General features: G+C 43.2%; 1 long non-coding RNA gene across 1 annotated transcript; it reads right to left on the reverse strand.

The window, feature by feature from the left end:
• Positions 1-788: 788 nt before the first annotated feature.
• On the reverse strand, positions 789-15,560 carry LOC117520799. The gene is made up of 3 exons (XR_004563766.1): positions 15,550-15,560; positions 9,665-9,667; positions 789-875 (listed from the first exon to the last, which is right to left on the reverse strand). It is a non-coding gene; the product is annotated as an uncharacterized LOC117520799 (long non-coding RNA).
• Positions 15,561-16,109: the final 549 nt, after the last annotated feature.

Below are 16,109 nucleotides of genomic sequence, written 5' to 3' on the forward strand. Positions count from 1 at the left end.
CTGCGATGGTTTAGTGTACCTTGCAGGGGGAGCCATAGCCTGTCATCCACTTCCCTTTATGGTCCCTGAGGATTAGTACGGGTGAGTCCCATTAACTTGCGGCAGTTGGGGTCCGCAAGTTATATGAGTAAATTAAGTTGACAAAAAAAATTAAAATCAGCTTACCTTGCCATATTATAATAGTTCTGAGCATTTGAAGCGTGATTCCTTCCTGAATGGTGATGATTTCTTCATCTGGAGCGGTTTCAGAATCTTTTCCTTCTTCCTCCGGCTGCTGCAGCTCAGCGATGAGGGGTTTGTCAGTGCAGACGATTCCTGATGATTCAAAGTTTTTGGATGCGACTCTTTAGATCTGTGTGGCAGGTGCGTGTGTGGCGGGTGCGTGCATCAATTCTGGCCCAATCTGAAGTGGCAGTAAGGTTCTAAAAAGTCACATCCAAAAACTATGAATCGTCAGGAATCTTCCACACAGCATCCTCCGCCCTCATCATTGACCTGCAGCAGCCGGAGGAGGAAGAACAAGTTATCATCCAGAATTGTCCGCACTGATGATCTCTCAAATGAAAATGGACTTGTATAGATAGTCTATTGCGCTTGGTTTTAGTGCGAAAGGTTCCCGATTCAAACCCTACCCCTGTCACATTTCTCCATGTAATGTAGAGTTGCATCAGGAAGGGCATCCGGTGTAAAAATTGTGCAAGAATCAACATGCGGGTCCACCTTGGCTCTCCTGTGGTGACCTTGAGTGCAAACAAGGGAGCAGCTGAAGGGACATACTTACTATAGGTAGTCTAAATTTTCGGGGTCCACAACTTGGCGACAAGTAAAGCCGAACTGCGACTTACGCGTGCGCAAGTTAACGGGGCTCACCTGTACTAGCACAGCGGGCCTCAAGGCCTATGAGGTCTATTAGAAAAGTATTCGACCTTATTATTTTTTTCAAAAACCATATGGATTTGAATCACGTGTGATTACATGAGACATGCTTGAACCCTCATGGGCATGCGAGAGTTTTTTCACGCCTGTCGGTTACGTCATTCGCCTGTGGGCAGTCTTTGAGTGAGGAGTCGCCCACCCTCTCGTCGATTTTTTTCATTGTTTAGGAATGGCTCAGAGACTGCTGCTTTGTTTGATCAAAATTTTTTCAGAACTGTAAGGCACAACTGAGTGGACACCATTCGATAAATTCAGCTGGTTTTCGGTAAAAATTTTAACGGCTGATGAGAGATTTTGGTCTGGTAGTGTCGCCATAAGGACGGCCCACGGCGCCTGACGGCGATCTGTGCTTTGAGGTGGCAGCGTCGCGCTGTTTCAAGTTGAAAACTTCCACATTTCAGGCTCTGCTGACCCAGTAAGTCGTCAGAGAACAGAGAACTTTCAGAGGAAGTCGGCATGAGGAGTTTATTCGGACATTCCATTGTTAACGGACATTTTGTAATGAAAGAACGTGCGGGCAGAGTCGCATGTCGGGCCGGACCCGACCGCGGGGGGTCGCGACAGGAAAAACGCCTCCATTGGAAACCTTAACAGACAAGTTGGAACATGCCCAAGCTGTTAAACAATTTCTCAGTTACTCACTTGTTGAAAGCCATCAAAAGCCGCCTGAATTTTACAAATGGTTTTCAACACGGAGGTGTTTTTCCTGTTGCGGCGCACACAGATTTGCCGAGTCGTCACGGAAACGACTCGGTGAATTTGCGCGCACGTCTTTCATTACAAAATGTCCTTAAACAGTGGAATGTCTGCATAAACTCCTCATGCCGGCCTCTTCTGAATCTTCTCTGTTCTCTCACGACGTCCTGGGTCAACAGAGCCTTAAATTAGGATGATTTCAGCTTGAAACAGGCCGACAACAGCGCCTGGAAGAGCTGCAGGACGTCCTGCTCCGTGGGAAGTCCTTACAGCGACAGAAACACCCCATAATCTCTCATCAGCCGTTAAACTTTTCACCGAAAACCAGCTGAATTTCTCGAATAGTGTCCACTCGGATATTCCTCACAGGTCCAGAAAAAAGTTTGATAAAGCAACGCGCGCCGTCTCAAGCAGCGTGTGAAACAAAGGAATTCAGCCGAGAGGGCGGGACCACATCTCACTCAAGGCCTGCCCACAGGGAAATGACATCACCGACACGCGTGAAAAAACGCATGCGCACGAGGGTTCAAGCATGATTGGTGTAATCGCATGTCAATCAAATCCATATAGTTTTTTTTTATAAAACTGCCGGTTAGTTTTATAAGATACCTCGTATGTATGACCAACTTCTCTTTTAAATGGACTCTGGTGAAGATTTGTATATTTTCCAAAGAAACCAAGAGAATTAACAATGGCAATGCTGAACTGTATCATGAAATGACTGCACACTTAAAACCTGCTGTGTTTCTATCATAGACTAGGGGAACAGTTAAAGAGATGAGAAGATACTCCTGGTGAGCACAAGAGTGGGACGTCATATAATAAAACAGAGGGAAGGTAGGAGAAAAGAATAAGAAATAACTCACCGTTTATGAAGGATGGACAGTAGCAGACAAAATTGGTGAAATGATAGGAAAAAAGAGCAGGCATAGGGATGAAGAGAGGGAGGAAAAAGAGGGAGCGACAGGCAGAATCAATGGTCCACATGCTCCTCAGCTGTGTAAACTGAAAGGCCTGTGCTGCTTCTCAGATTCCCCAAAAGAAGGAGGATATTTATGGGAGGCTGGCAGTGGCAGTGAGCGGACCTTTGCTCTGTCACACCCACTAATATTATTATTATTATTACTTTATATGCACAAAAATGGAAAATGTCAGCAACCTGAGAGGCCTGCAGAGACGGTGCACCGTCTCTGCAGGCCTCTCAGGTTGCTGACATTTTGCCCCTATACAGTGTGTGCGTGTGTGTGTGTGCGTGTGTGTGCATGTATCCTCACATTCATGACAAAGTGTCTGTTGGCGAGACGTGCCGTAGCATTTCTTTGAAAGAAGGAAGAGAATGGAATGAGAGTGAAGAACAGCACAAGCAGGGAAAGGTTGGCATGTATAGAGGGGCGTAACCTGATCTCGCAAACTTATTAGAGCTGTCAAAGAATGACAGAAAAGAAAACGAGAGAGAGAGAGAAGAAAGGAGCGCAACAGATAGAAAGTGAGGTGGAGCGACACTAGACAGACACAGACATGAGCGCATATTCCAGCTCCACATTATAATATTCCCGCAAGTTGCAGACATGTTGAAACAGACTGCGCGCACATTCGCTCCCAGATCCACATCCACCTGGTAACAGATGCAAACTCAGGCACACATGCAGAAACACAAACAGTCCCACAGACATAACAGAGGTGCACGCTCGCGTACACATGCCAGGAACAGAGGAAATTCCAGAGGGAACAGGTGGGAGTGGCTGATAGCAATCTATCAAGATGACTTTGATGTTTCCCCTCCCCATGCCTCTGTCACCACTGCTGAAGTGCAATGAATCAAGCCAGACTCCACTTTCGTCACAGAGTGCACACGCACTCGCCAGCGTGCAATAGCACCACACCAAAATGCATGCAATGGCGAATGGCAGTGCCTTGAAAGGTGCATCCTTTTTTCCCTCCTTCTTCAAGTGCATCCTAAGTTACGTAACAATGACTCCGTCTCCGTGCCCACACTTTTATGAGTTCTGTGCAAAGTAAAACTGAGGCAAAATGAAAGAGTGACACGGGATTGTTTAGGGTTCACTGAGGGAAAGTTGTCTCAAGGGGGCAATCTTGAGAGAAAGTGCAAGGAGTTGTGCTCCACCTGACACCATGAGCGCAGGTAGGATTTAAAAGGTGTTCGTGGTGACTTTGGCCTGGCACATCAAAAAAGTGCAAAACGATATTAATACCAATCACACTGATAAGAAGAAGGGCACTTGATGGGCATATACCTGCGCGAAAGTCCAGCAGTCTGCTTTGAATCACTATTGACATTTTCCTTAAATATTTCTTTTCACTGTAAGAGGGTAATTCCATTAATGTCTTCTTTTAAGATTCTTAGCTCCCAATTGTTGACCTTTGATCTTGATCATTCAGCTTTGAGCACTGATCTTTGATCCTGACATTTGTTCTTGATAACCAAGTTTTGATCCTTATTGTTGACCTTTCATACTGGTCTCTTGGATCCTCATTGCTGAACCTTTATCCTGATATTTGATTCTAACTTTTCGTCTTTTTTCCCACTCATGGATTGTTGACCTTTGAGCCTCATCAAAGATGTTCTTGTTGCCTTTTGTCTGCATGTTTTACCCAGTAAGCAAAACGAAAGAAATGAGAATCAGAAAGAAGACACCAGGATCAGGACCCAGAATTTAAGTAAAGTTGAGGCCGCGGCCCACTCCAATTACTAATAACATGAATTAAAAGAGTTAAAAGCGTAAAAAAAAAAAAAAAAAAAAAAAAAAACTGTAACAGTATGCTAGCCATATGAAAGGGAAAAGAAGTGCGTCTTAAGTCTGGACTTGAAAGTCTCCACAGAATCTGATTGTTTTATTGATGCAGGGAGACCATTCCACAGAACAGGGGCACAATAAGAGAAAGCTCTGTGACCCGCAGACTTCTTATTCTTATTCACCCTAGGGACACAAAGTAGTCCTGCACCCTGAGAACGTAAAGCCCGGGCCGGTATGTAAGGTTTAATTACGATCAGGAGGTTGTTTCTTATTGGTTTATCATGATTGCTGAACTATTTTGCAATCTTGCAGGATTGTGCTGCCTGGTGCCCGGGGAGCACAGTGACTTAGTGGTTTGCACTGTTGCCTCACAGCAAGAAGGTCATGGGCTCAATTTCTACCTGTGGCCTTTCTGTTTACATGTTCTTCCCATGTTTGCGTGGGTTCCCTCTGGGTGCTCCAGGTTCCTCCCACATCCAAAGACATGCAGGTTAGGAGAATTGGAAACTTAAAAATGTTCGTAGGTGTGAATGAGTTTGTCTGTCTATATGTGGCCCTATGACAGACTGGCGCCCTGTCCAGGGTATATTCCACCGTACACGCTATGACTGCTGGGATAGGCTCCAGCCCCTGTGACCCTTAATTGGAGTAAGTGGTTGAAGATGAGTGAGTGTGATTGCAGGATCGCCATAATCAAAATCAGACATGAAATGAAGTCAGGATCAGATCAAAGGAAGCAGGATCAAATTGTTAATTGTTACCTCCGCCAAGGAGGTTATGTTTTCAGTCACGTTGGTTGGTTGGTTGGTTGGTTGGATTACTCAAAAAATCCTCAACGGATTTCAATGAAATTTTTACCAGGGGTGTATCTTGGCCTAACTTAGAACTCATTAAATTCTGGTAATGATCCAGAACACAATCCAGATCCAGTAATTTTTTAAATGATTCTTTATCATTGCAGGATAGGGCCAGTTTCAACATTTTTGCATCTAACTTCATGAAGACGGGTCACAAAGGCTGAACAAAAATTAAGTTATGACACAACAATAATTTAGCATTTTTTTCTCCTCATTGAATAAACTTGTTATTAGAACATAAAAAACTTGTGTACTTCATGCAGTTTCTCTTTATAAATACATTTGCTGAAGATCTAAGGGTTATCCCTCTGGGGCCGACATTGTCGTATACGACGGCTGAGACCAAGCTTTACTAAATTATAAATAACTTTTTAATGATATGAGACAGAAACGTACTTTTTTGCTGAAAAGTTAACTCCACGGACTTTCGAGCCACCATCCATCATCTTTGTACACCTCATAGAAGCTGTGTGATGATGTGAGCAATGTGAGTGTCCAATCAGAATTGGTTCACCCTCACATGGTTTTCCAAAATCCAATCATAGGGCAGATTCACCTCACGTGACACACCAAAGATTGTTTTTAGGAGTGATGTGTTACTAGTTTATTATAGTTTGCTGTGTTTTGAATAAATGTGTGTGGAAAATAATTCCTGCTTTACTTTTTCCTTTCTTATTTCTGATTGTAAACCTTTATTACATTTATAAAACACATGTGCCATCATGAACAGTCAACTGGTTACCTTCTTCCCATCTCCGTAAAGTGGTGCTCATCACAGAGAAAAATAATTTGCTGGTGTTAATGGATTGGAACAGAAATCTGCTGACTGCTGGCCTATCCCATCCCTGCTGCAAATGACTGTCAAAGCTGGAGCAGATCCAAACACGTTGGATGAGAGGTGGATGACACCCTAGACAGTTTGCAATTCCATTTCAGGACTCATACAGGAAATTATTATCACAGTCATTCACAAAATGCACAGTGTGACTGTTGGAGGATGAGGAACACACAAACCGCTCACACAAAAGCTGCATGGAGGACGTTCTTATTTATGTCTGTCTGCTACTACAGGAGGTCAGAGTGCATGTGATCAGCCCGTTTGTAAAGCTTTTGAAAAATTAAGTCAATTTTGGAGGCAATCCCTCACAAGGGTTTTATGTTTTCCGTTCTTTATAGTTAAGACTTTTTCTTCTTATCTCTTCTGACTCTATGACATCACAAAGCTGTACAATCAGAATTCTCTCCACAATCTATCAGTTGGTGAAGATAATAGTTCCTGCCTCTTGTGCTGTTCCACTGCTCCTTTTTTTTTTTTTTTGAGATTTAAATTTCCTCATATTTATCAACCGCTTGCCATCAATAGGATTGCTGATGTGAAATTTGAGGAAAGAAAGAAAAACAGAAAGAAGCAAAAACAGGGAGAGCAAAAAGAGTCAGAGAGGACACAGACATTTTTCCAACAGAACATGGAGTGACTGCTGAGGACAGAGGTCAAAGGTCAAATGTGTGTTTGTAATGACCTGAAAACAAAATAATTCCGTAGGATGTTTCCTCAAAGAGAGGAAGAAGCTGGAACATCTGTGATTTCAGCGAAAACTCTATTTGTATGTGGGTGAGAGCGCAGAAACTCTGGGGCCTCACAGGCCACAAAGACACATGATTGACAACCCACACGAACACAAACCTTCCTGTGTAACTTTTGCCGTATCATATTCTGATATTCATGCTTTTTTTGTCCTGTTTTGTCTCTTCTTTCTGTGCCTCAATTTGCTCCTCTCTTCTCCAACCACATTTCCTCCAGGTATTTTTTTATCACATTATTGAGAAGCAGGCGTTTATTAACGACCCCTTAGTAATTAGCTTCTTTAAAGCGTGAAAAGTCATGAATGGAGTCTTGCCTGTGAACTGATTTGCACATAAACACATCGGTCAGCTCGCTGCTGCAACGGCCAAAACACCAGCAGCAAAACACGCAAGGAGTAGAAAAAAAAATTGTGACGAAAACAGTTTGCAGAAATTATTCATTTCCCTCCTTTTTTATGTTTTCCTTGTGCTGACTGTACACTCCTACCTCCCCCCCTCCCTGTTTCCCTCTCACTCTTTCACATTCCACTCAGTTTTGCATATCACCGAGCCCCCCAGCCCCCCCTACCCACTCCACCCTTATAGAAAACAGCCCCCCCCCGTTCCACACGCCTTTCTCTCTCTATTTTTCTCTCTTCCCGCCTCATTCCTCCTGCCCTTTTCTCGCTACCTGACATAGTGGCTTGATGCCCAATGAGTCACACCTCTGCTAAAATCATCAGAGATGGAGGGAGGCAGAGGGAGGGAAGGAGGGAGGAAGAGAAAGAAATTGTCAGGGAGAGAGGGAAAGCAGCAGCGTGTGACAGAGAGAAAAATATAGAAAATAAAAATGGGAGGAGAGCAAGGGTGAGACAGGGAGAGCCTCTAGGGGGGGTGGGGGTGGAGGTTGGATGGGGGGAGAGAGAGAGAGAGAAAGAGAGAAAAGAGCACAGAGTGCGTTTAACTTTTTGACTCCAGTAGTCAGTGTGCGCTTGTCAGTAACAGTTAAGCTTGCAGACAACAAGACTTTCCACACGCGGCTGAAGAGCACACATGAATGCACAAATCCACAAATAAAGCCGCACAGACATGCATGAGCTCACCTGCACGCTCTGCAGACGCACACGCACGCATAGCAATCAGACATGCAAACAAACCGGAGGAGAAGGTGTGGCTGCAGGCCTGCCTCTCTGCATCAGCCTCCCCCACCCTCTCCAGCGGTTGCCCTTGGATACCACACAAACACTCCCTGTTGGGCAACACACTGGGAGTCAGGAGAGGACGTACACGGGTCACACACCTCCCCGAGCGTTACGAGTTTGAAAGTGGTTGTACGTGTGATTAAGCTCTAAGTAGTAATTTTCCTTTATTTTTCGGGGGGTGGATGATTCCAAGATGTTGCATGAAGTATGTGTGAGGAAGGTGGCAATCGAGCGGGTGGAGGAAACAGAACTTGCAGATAGATGAGCTCAGCAGATGCAGAAAAACCGTTGCGATAAAATACTGGGAGAACACATACATGGAATGAGTGGAGGGAGGGGCGGGCGTTGTTTAGTACAGTGAGTCTCCCCGCCTTCTTCTGATTCCCCGTGACGACCCTTTTTCCCCGAACTGTGACCTTGGCGCACTCATGACAGCAGGGGCGCAAGTTTTAACGAGGCCTGTGTTTTATGTACCCTGAGGGATCACCGCAAGTTGTGCGGATGTTGCCGCGTGCCACGCGTCTGTCATCATTCAACCGTATTTTTTATTTTTTTAACATCTCTCCGCCCGAATACAAAAAGGCTTATGGCTTCATTTTAATGTGAAATCAGTCAGCCTTATGAAATGTCAATCAATCGGCCCACTCAATCACTCACTTTTTTTGTGTCTCAAAGGGCTTTAGGTTGGGTTATCACCGCCCGCCCAGATGGAAAGTAACCAAGTTGGGTTTGTGTCCACTTTATCTTGGATATTACACTGAAGGATGCAGTTTGATTTTAAGGAAACTAATGGGCTACACAGCTGAAGACTCCTTATTACCTTTACAAATGGCGCAATCTGTTCTCCTTTGATGAGGTCAATCCTAACAGAAGCCTTCGGCTTAGGAAGCAGAACATGCCTCTTCCCAAAGTCATACCAGCCAGCCATAAAGCTCATTTTGCCCTTTGTACAGAACACCAGGCAAAACCTTGGAAGCCGTCCACTGCAGAGCGCATTCCCAAAGCATTTATTTTTTTTCTTCTTTTTTACAAGTGTGGGATGAGGTCGAAGAACAATTACGGTAAAATGTGACTAATATGTCACAGACACACTGGTGTGTTTTTTTTCCTGACCTGCTCTTTCTTTTTTCTTTTTCCATCCATCCACTTTTCTCTCTTCTTGAAAATTCTTGCTGTTCACTTCAAACCCCTGTAATTACAAACAAAAGTGTTGACTCTTCTCCAGCTGAAACAATGATAATGATCGAGAGTAGTGTGTGTGTGTGTGTGTGTGTGTGTGTGTGTGTGTGTGTGTGTGTGTGTGTGTGTGTGTGTGTGTGTTCATCAAAGCGGCATTGACGTTGATGGGTGTAAAGAAATGTGTGGAGGACAGAGAGGATTAACACAATCTGGGCACCAAGCCCCACAAATGAGAGAATTGTGTGTGTGAGTGTGTGTGTGTGTGTGTGTGTGTACATATGTTGATTTTTCTCTTGATAGCAACGATCCAACACACAGCTGCTCTCTCAGCTTGGCATTTAAATGAGGCAAAGAGACACTTGGAGCAAATGGAATACAGACAGATAGAAGTGATTTGAGAAGCAGACTCGAGAGCAGGTTACATTTACAGTGCAGTTGAGAAGTTTATTTATGCTTTCCTGCATATTTGTCACACTTACTTGTCTCAAATGTGGCTCTGTGGTGGGATATGATGGAGTTGTAGCACCCCCAGAGAGTCTCAATAGCCACAGCAAAACATGCACCCTGGGTGGGACATTAAATCTAGAACTGTAGGTGATTCTCCAGCCTGTAGATAAGTCCTTTTGAGGGATCGGTGGCAGGACTGGCACTCCAGCCAAAATAAAAGGTCTTGTAAAGCTCAACATTCAAAAAGAAGATCTCTTGATCCGGCACTCCATAGGAGTAACTGCTGTTGCCTTTCGTTGGACGACGTTGCACCTTGTGAAAGGGGATCCTCATCTCTGTGAAAGAAGAAACCACTGGGAGAAGTAAGGGTCCTGCCTGTGGAAGGAGGTGTTGCTTGTGGTGTTTAGGGGTCGTCCACTGCGTTGTGGTCCCCAGGGCTAAAATGAAGGGTTTTTATGTGGCTGGGCACCTGGAATATCCTTTCTGTCAGCAAGACCTACTACGTTCCACTGATGTTAAGGGAGGTTGAAAAGCTCCACATTGCAGTGGCAAGATCTTGATGGGTGGAAACATGTCCTTTTGGTTTGGTCACCAGTCATTGGTGTTATGAGGGAGTGCCTGTTGTTGTGGCAGACCTGCTCCTACCAATGGTGTCAGATATAGTATCAGTCATGTGAAAGAAAATATTACAAGTTTCAGACTTCGGCCGTCTTTCAGTGTCTTATCAGTTGTGTCAGTATACACTCTGACTGTAATGAGCGATATCTCTGGAGAATTTTTAGTCATAACTTCACTCCTTGATTGATGACCGCCACAGAGATGATGCTTCTCTGATCATGGTGATTTAAATACAACTACAGAAACTGACAAGGCTGGTTGCAAGGACTATCAAATGCCACAGATATGGAAACCATGGAGGATAAGGATCACTGCTGCTTCGCTTTAAAAAAATCATAAAAATATGAGACATGGACATACTGGATATGGTACTTTATGGTCATATAATTAAGGAGATCAGTCATGTTCTCATGGATGGATGTTTGAGACTCTTGCAGAATTGCCATCTCCATCTCAGTGCCCGGTTTGTGAACTGTACCTACAGACTTCTTGTAACTTCCATAATGATTCAGTTGAAGTCCTGCAGTTTGCAGTCTGCATGGTGTCCCGGGCATAATCAGACTAGACTTCAAGGTTGGACAGGATTGTATGAGTCTGGGAGATGGACTTGCAAACATGAGCACAAGAGTTGATCAAAAATGGAATGCTGGAGTTCTCTTACAAAATGATCCTGAAAACTGTCAGGGATTGCATTGGTGCCACTAATTCAGTGTTCACATGTACAATTTGGTGGCATTTTTGGCTGTACACATTGCTGAGAAAGTGTGCTCTGGTGGCACTGGGGGATGAATTTGTCAGAGGAATCTGTGATGAGGTAATTCGCCATCTGTGGTCTAGTGACCCTCAGCCTCCTTACAAAGGAACTGAAGTGTTGTGTTCCTCTAAGCCTACAACATGTCCCACTAAATTCATGGCAAATAATGACACATCATGTCAGATGATTCTACTGTATTATTCCACTGGGCCAACTTTGTTGAGAGGTGTAAGCCTGATCCTTTTGGCAGAATGTGGAACATATCCAATGCCCATCACACCAGAAGTCGAATGAGGCCAAATGCCAGTCGAATGAAAGTTCAGCCCACATTCCGGAAATATCAAGGTGCATTTAAGAATGTTGGACAGCATTCCAAAAGCAGTCTAAACAGTCGGGCAGATTCCTGTGGCCACGTTGACTGTTTTGCACATGTGCAAAACAGCTGAGGTGCAGTTGAGGTGGAAAAATATCGAACGGCCGTCGGAGTGCAGTCTGACCACAATCTGACTGCAATATAAATATTTGGATGGCATGAAAATGGCATGTGAAGCATTCTGTTTGCATTTGAGTGGAAGTTTGAAATGATCCACCATTTCAGATGCTGGCCAAATGTCCTGACTGTGCCTGAACACACCACGAGTACACCTCAAGTGCTGCTGGATATTTCCTCCACCCGCAATCGGACCTCACTCATATGGCAATGTAAGTGCATTCATCATATTCTCACTGCATTCTGACGGCTGTCCAGGTAATCCTAATGTGTTCCACCTACATTTGTGCTGCGTTCAGAGGCTTGTCCGCACGGCATGTGCATGAATCAGTCAGGGCGGGCCGGAACACAGTCTGGGTATTCGGATGGCTAGTCTCCACAATTCTTATTCACTCCCAGATGAGCCACGAACTGTGGTTTATTTGACATTCCGCCTGAATTCGACTTGGCTCATGCTCATTCGTATTAAGTGTGACGGGACCTTGAGGTTCTGGTGGCTGATCTTAATGTCAGTGAGACTTTAAAAGTGGTGAAATATGCAAGCAGGTAAAGCTGCAGTGATCTGTACCACTCGGGCCAAACTTTTTTGCGTAAGTGGAGAAGCTCTTCTCCTAGGTTGCTAACAAACTTTGTTTCTATTTGGGAGACATGTCAAGCCAGTAGATTAGAATAAAGGTTTTGTTGTCCCTCTCTGGAAAGGAAAGGGTGGTCACTTGAATTGTAAACTACAGGAGTATTAAATTGCTCTTCATGTTGAACAAGGTGCTTGCAATGGTCGTTCTCAAACAGATTCATTGCCAGCTGCTTGCTGCTCAGCGACTAAAATACTTTTGGTTCACACCAGCAAGATTAACAGCAACTATCATTAAATGCAAACATGAATATTGGCAGATCTTATTTGACACATCTTTAGAATTTTTTTTCCAATTGGGTGACCTCTTTGGAACACCAGCGACTGTGTGTTTCTCCAGGTAAAACTGGAGTTGCATCAGGAAGTGCATCCAGTGTAACACTTGTGCCAAATACCAATGCGGATGTGTCTGTATCCGCTGTGGTGACCCAGAAAAAAAAAAACAAAAAAAAAAAACGAGAGCAGCAGAAAAGACAACAATAACATTTAGAATTCCAAGGTGTTTGATTCAGGTGATCAGGCTGCTCCGTGGTACATTCTGAGAATTTTCAGGTCTCACAAAAAGTTGGTGGCCAAAACACAAGCACTGTGAGTGCTGTGCAGAATGGAGGAAAAGTCTTTGATTTCTTCCCATTGAATTGTGATGTTCACTGGGGATGTGTTCTGGCTCCTTCTCAGTGCTATTACAATGCATGGATTGACGGCTTGTTGGGTAAGGTCTTGGAGTTCAGCAACGTGGGTGCCTTTGTCACTGAGCAAAGGCATTGATTTTGCAGATGATGGTGTTTGGGCACCCCTGATAATTTTCATGATTTTCCTTTATAAATCATTGGTTGTCTGGACCAGAAATTTCAGTTAAATATATCATATAGCAGACGAACACACTGATATTTGAGAAGTGAAATGACGTTTCTGGTATTTACAGAAAGTGTGCAGTAATCATTTAAACAAAATTAGGCAGGTGCATAAATTTGTCATTTTATTGATTTCAATACATTTAGCACTAATTATTGGAACACAAAATTGGTTTGGTAAGCTCAATGACCCTCGACCTCCTTACACAGGTGAATCCAATCATGAGAAAGGGTATTTAAGGTGGCCATTTTCAAATGTTTCCCCTCTTTGCATCTCTTCTAATGAGTGGCAACATGGGAGCTTCGAAACAACTCTGAAATGACCTGAAAACAAAGATTGTTCAACATCATGGTTTAGGGGAAGGATACAAAAAGCTATCTCAGAGATTTCAGCTGTCAGTTTCTACTGTGAGGAAGGAACATAGTGAGGAAAAGGAAGCCCGGAGGCACAGTACTAGTTATGGCCCGAAGTGGCAGGCCAAGAAAAATCTCAGATAAACTGAAGTGAAGGATGGTGAGAACAGTCATACTCAACCCACAGACCTGCTCCCAAGGCCTACAACATGATCTTGCTGTAGATAATGTCTCTGTGCATCGTTCAGCTATATAGCGCACTTTGCACAAAGAGATGCTGTATAATCCTGCAATGCAGAGGAAGCCTTTTCTGCATACATGCCACAAACAGAGTTGCTTGAGGTATGGTAAAGCACATTTGGACAAACCAGCTTCATTTTAGAATAAGGTGCTGTGGACTGATGAAACTAATTATTAACTAATTATAGCTAATTAACTAATTGAGTTATTTGGGCATAACAAGGGGCGGTATGCATGGCTGAAAAAGAACACAGCATTCCAAGAAAAATGCTTGCTACCTACAGTAAAATTTGAAGGTGGTTCCATCATGCTGTGGGGCTGTGTGGCCAGTGCAGGTGCTGGGAATCTTGTTAAAGTTGAGGGTCACATGGATTCCAGTCAGTATCAGCAATTTCTTGAGAATGATGTTCATGAATCAGTGACAAACTTGAAGTTGCACCAGAGCTGGATCTTTCAACAAGACAACAACCCTAAACACTGCTCAAAATCTACTAAGGCATTCATGCAGAGGAACAAGTACAACGTTCTGGAATGGCCATCTGTGGTGTGAGTTTTAAGCAGGCAGTCCATGCTCGGAAACCAACAAACCTGTGATGTTTTGTAAAGAAGAATGATCCAAAATACCATCAACCAGAATCCAGACTCTCACTGGTAGCCATAGGAAGTGTTTCGAGGCTGTTATTTCTTCAAAAGGAGGATCTACTAAATATTGATGTATTTTTTCTGTTGGGGTGCCCAAATTTGTGCATCTGCCTAATTTTGTTTGAAGAATTATTGCACACTTTCTGTAAATCTTATAAACGTCATTTCACTTCTCAAATATCACTGTGTTTGTCTGCTTTATGATATATTTAACTGAAATTGCTGATCCAAACAACCAATAATTTATAAAGGAAAATCTTGGAAATCATCAGGGGTGCCCAAATTTTTACATACAGCTGTATTTTTTATTATTATTATTTAATCATTGGATGTCCTGATTGCATTGCATGAAAAGGGTCTGGGTTTGTGATTGCCATCTGTATGTTGTGAAAATGCTGGTGAGAAATTCATGTATCTTGGCACTGACATTAATTTGCCAAGGAGCTCAGCATATGAGGTTGAAATGAGCTTATGGAGGCAGGGGGTTGATGGACAGAGATGATGCGAGTCTTTGCATGAAAATGAATGTCCACTTTTTCAGTGTTCTAGTGCTTCCAGTCTTCCTGTATAGGTTTGAGACTTGGAATCTAACCAGTGATCCATGTGTGTATAATAATTACATTTGGGTAGCGGGCATTTAAAATGAACTTTAATTCATGTTTACACATTTAGAACATATTCACTCACCCAACCGCTAAATATTCATAGGCCGTACTTAGCCCCACCAAGGCAAAATCTCTGGAGGTGCCACTGCCTAGATGTTCATAAAATAATTAAATATGAAGCAAAGACCTGTCTGAATATCAAAGATAATTTCTAAAGATAATTGTATTTGAAGCAGAAAAGTATCCAGCACATGTCAGCAATATGACAACGTAATTGCCCCCTAACTTTGTAACCTCTGAGAGTAATAACTGCAGACAAACTTATGATAACATGATATCAGTCTTTCATTTTTTTTATGAATGACGTTTGGCCCACTGTACTTTGCAGAATTACTTTAATCCACATTTCAATGTTTTCAAGCAGGAACTGTCTGTTTTAGGAACAGTACCTCAATTACAGTGGATAGAAAGGCTACCCGCCCTTTGGGCTTTTATTTTTTATGACAAATAATAATAATAACTGGAAGCACTCGGAGAGCGCAAACCTCCGCCAAGGCCATAGGGTCACTGACATCACATGGAATACCTTTTGGCAAAGGGACTTATTCCACGTCGTTTCATGCATTCACTTATGTTTCAGATTTAGTGCTTAACGCTCTAGGGTCCGAGGGCATTTTTTGGACAGTTCACTCGCCTGGTATAAATGTTTTATTATTGCTGTTAACAGCTCTCCCTGCATCCCACAATCAAGTTTTATGTCTCTTTTTTCAGGACAACCTGTACTTTCAAAATATATATGCTATAGTTGTGTTTTATAAGTGTAATAAAGGTTTACAATCAGAAATAAGAAAGGAAAAAGTAAAGCGGCAAATAATTTTCCACACACATTTATTCAAAACACATAGCAAACTATAATAAATTAGTAACACATCACTCCTAAAAACAATCTTTGGTTTTGGTGTGTCACGTGAGGTGAATCTGCCCTACGATTGGATTTTGGAAAACCATGTGATGGTGAACCAATTCCGATTGGACACTCACATTGCTCACGTCATCACACAGCTTCTATGAGGAGTACAAAGATGGTGGACGGTGGCTCGAAAGTCCACGGAGTTGACTTTTCAGCAAAAAAAAAGTAAGTTTCTATCTCATATCATTAAAAAGTTATTTATAATTCAGTAAAGCTCAGTCTCAGCCGTCGTATATGACACAGTCAGGGTGTAGAGGGGGTCTGGTTTGGGAACCACAGAATCTCGTCTCTGCTGTTTGCGGACAATGTGGTTCT

The sequence above is a fragment of the Thalassophryne amazonica genome, chromosome 11, assembly GCF_902500255.1.
Source record: "Thalassophryne amazonica chromosome 11, fThaAma1.1, whole genome shotgun sequence".
Classification (NCBI taxonomy): domain Eukaryota; kingdom Metazoa; phylum Chordata; class Actinopteri; order Batrachoidiformes; family Batrachoididae; genus Thalassophryne; species Thalassophryne amazonica.